We start from the raw sequence: 3,913 nt of genomic DNA on the forward strand, positions 1-3,913 counted from the left end.
GGAGTAAATCAGGATATCATCAATGAAGATGATCACTGATTCGTCCAGGAAGTCTCGGAACACACTGTTCATCATTTTCATGAATGCAGCAGGCGCATTGGTCAGACCGAATGGCATAACCACAAACTCGTAGTGGCCGTACCTGGTCCGGAATGCTGTCTTTCTAATATCGTTTGGCTCTATAGGGATCTGATGATACCCTGAGGCCAAATCAATCTTAGAAAACCACTTGGCTCCTTTGAGTTGATCCAACAACTCGTCTATTCTGGGCAACGGGTACTTGTTCTTCACAGTAACCCAGTTCAACCCTCGATAGTCAATACACAGACGCATGCTACCATCCTTCTTTTTCACAAAGAGGACTGGTCCACCCCAAGGAGAGCTACTTGGACGTATGAACCCCTTGTTTAGCAATTCTTCTAATTGCTTCTTTAGCTCGGCCATCTTGGCCGGAGCCATTCGATACGGACTCTTGGACAGCGGAGCTGTCCCTGGTTCTAGTTCAATCGTAAATGGATCCGACCTATCAGGGGGGACACCCTGTAGCGAACGGAACACATCTGGGAACTCAGACACCAACGGGTCCTCAGATAGATATTTCTGATCATCAGACCTGCCGTGCTCCATAGTGGTAATTGTGGTCAAATATGCTTCACAACCCTGTCTAAGCATCCGTTCTGCTCGGATTGCTGACACTACTACTCTATCCAGAGCCGGACTCATATTCAGACTTTGGTACTGGATCGGGTGAGGTCCAGTCTCCAACCGTACACATCCTCTGTGGCAGTAGAGAGTGACCCGATACTTTCCCAACCAATCCATGCCTAGGATCACATCGTGATTCTGTAGGCGCAACACAATCAGATCTACAGGCAGATTTTTCTCCTGGATCATTACCGGGATATTAGTCATGAGCCCTAGTGAGTGCATGATTTGCCCACCGGCCGCCCTCACTATTCTCGAATTATCCCCAAAAACAGAGGCAGAACAGACCCTTTCCTACCAGTTCCGGGCTCACAAAACTATGTGTAACCCCTGTGTCGAAAAGTACGTGGGTTTCAACACCACCAGTCATGATGGTCCCTATAAGAGACCCACATCAGAATCCCCTAGCCACTCTAGGTTCCAGACCAAGCATTCTATTGAATGTAATAGATAAATTCAGAAATTACCAGAGATCGAATCAAACGATCCAGAAGCGTCGTCGTCTCGGGACAGCTCATACACCCTTGGTGTTGTGGTCGGCCTGCTCTGGGTCGACTTTCCCGTGTCTCCACGACCCTTCCTTTGTCCTCCTTGCCGCTTAGGGCATTCACTTTGGAAGTGTCCGTTTTGGCCGCAATGGAAACAAGTCCGAGAGTCGCTGCCACTGGATTGGCCCTGAGTCCGGCTTGGTCGAGTGCAATCTCGGATGGAATGATCCAAGCTGCCACATCTCACACAAGCTCCCATGGCTTTCCAGCATTCACCTGGATGGTTCTTACCATACTTGGGACATTCAGGTCGTCCACTAGAGGCCTTGCCTCCGTCAACCTGGTCCCACTTCCTCTTTCGGTCGTTAGTCTTACCCATCGGGACAGACTGCGACTTCGTCTTATGCTTGGCTTCTTCGGCCAAGTTAGACTCCAAAAGAGCTACACGTTCAACCAGCTCTCTGACGGTGCTGAAGGTGCGGATTGAACAGTGGGTTCTCAGCTCCGGCCAACTTGGACTGATACCAACTTGTAAGATCCGTTCCTGGTCTCTTGACCCAACAGGATACGAATGCTTACTTATTAATTTCTTTGCTTGTCTGATTAATTCTAAGTCTTTTCTTTACTAAGTCATATTCGAATATGAGGTTCATAAGCAAAGGGATAGATTGCACAGCGGAATAATAATGTATAAACTTTGTATTACTTAGAAACATGAGATTCAATACACAACTTCTTAACAGTCTCATAGACAATCACTAGTTCATCCCTAGCATCATCTAACCACACGTTACACAGCCTCTAACTGAACGAGCATTCACGGCTCCTTGGCTTGACCAGAACCATCCTTAGTTCCTGAAACCACAACCAGATAAGCATTAATCATAACCGAGAATAGAACGGATTGATTCTACAATGCTTGGCTTGGTTCCTAGAACTTAGATAAACCTCAGTCAACGTAATCATAAAACTTATGAACCTACCTACCGTATCCTAAGACATTCAACCAACCACCCCTTGACTTAGACTCAGATAGATCGTCCAGAATCGATAAACAGAACACACGAACAGATCCGGATTATCCCCAAAGACCAATCCGTCTAACCGGATAGAATCTAGGTGCGACCGGCCAATGGAGTCCGGCTCAATGGCCCAACGGACTCCCTTACCTGATCCGGCCTTAGGCCTGGATCCAATCGGCCGAGTAAGCCTCAAGCCTAATCCGGAAGGCTTAGCAACCGGTCAGACCTTGCGACTCTACCTTGGCTTAGACAAACCGTGACCTTGTCTTAACTAGACAAGCCATAGGCTGATCCATAAGGATCGGTCCTAACCTGTCCCGAAAGACACCGTTTGGAACATTTACCCTTTGGCCATTCGTGCCTCTTGGACACTCATGACTCTTGACAACTCGTGCCCTTTGGGTCATTCCCAACCGTTCGTCCTAACCGCCCAGTCTTGGTGCGATTGGATCATCCCACTAACCGACCCGTGTCTAGGCTAGCGGTTTGATTATGTCCGGCCAAAGTCTAGGGACGTGTCCCTTGGACTCAACCAACACAACATTTCGTGTTTAACCAGAGAGAAGAGAAGAGAAACGAATTGAAACAGATAAGGAGAGCCGGATGGGACTTAGGAACCGAGCAGAGCCGCGGTGCGGTCGCATGGACCGTCCGTTCGGTCTGATGGAGCCACGGCCCATCACATACCTTGTGAACCACGTCTGGGTTCTCCATGCTCTTCTCCTTGTCTTGATCTCCCATTCTTGACCGGAGTTAGTTCTCAAACGATCAGAGTCGCCGGAACACAACACCACCACAATCGGCCTTTCTCTTGGCCGGAACTCTCTCTTTCTCTCTTTCTTTCTCTCTACGTTTTTCTCTGAGTATTTTACTCTGGAATTGGATAATGAAATCGACCAGAGAGCCCCCACATTTATAGAAAACGAGGGGGTAAGTCTTGCCCCACGAACAGGCACGACTTGCTAGCGAGTGGGCACCATCATCCAAGGGTTGTCCTGTTTCGGCCACTTGCATCCCTTCGCCCTTTCTGATTGGGTTTGGGGTCAGTCACAAGCCCAACCCACGCCCCAGACCTCCTGGACTTAACCCACGGCCTTGTCCAAAGACCCAACAGCCCCTGGCCTCATGGCCGGACCTCACAGCCCGCCACTGACCCGGACCCGGACCATCGGCCTAAAGCCCGGACAGTCCGTCTAGCTGAGATGAGCTGACTATCAGATGTCTCAGCTGAGTGAGCTAGTAGTACAGCTAGTGGAGCTGACTTAGTAGGGACTGAGCTGGAGTGAACTGAACCTAGCTTCATTGAGCTGGCCGAGCTACTCGTCCACTTTGTCCAGTTACCGTCTTACTCGTCCTAGCTGTCTCTTAGCTTGTATAAGGTTAAGTCTAAGTTTCCTTATGTCCTTAACCTTCTTTCTCGACCATGCAACGCTTGCCTTGATGTCCTAAGACTGGCTTGCACGTTTCCTCGAACCATGGCCGTCCCAACAATCCTATTCAGGATTGGGGGCGTGACACGTCCTGTGTGTACTTAACAGACAGCCCACGTGGGATAAAATCACCCAAACAGTCCACAGGAAGGGCCAGCGTGCTGAGTCCAAGGACCAACGTGCTGATATGTGTACTGAGGGACAGCCACAACGTCCTGTGTGTGCTGACGGACACAGACGGACACACACACACAGCCACAGACGTCCT

This window comes from Brassica napus, unplaced genomic scaffold, assembly GCF_020379485.1.
Source record: "Brassica napus cultivar Da-Ae unplaced genomic scaffold, Da-Ae ScsIHWf_805;HRSCAF=1152, whole genome shotgun sequence".
In the NCBI taxonomy this organism is placed as follows: Eukaryota; Viridiplantae; Streptophyta; class Magnoliopsida; order Brassicales; family Brassicaceae; genus Brassica; species Brassica napus.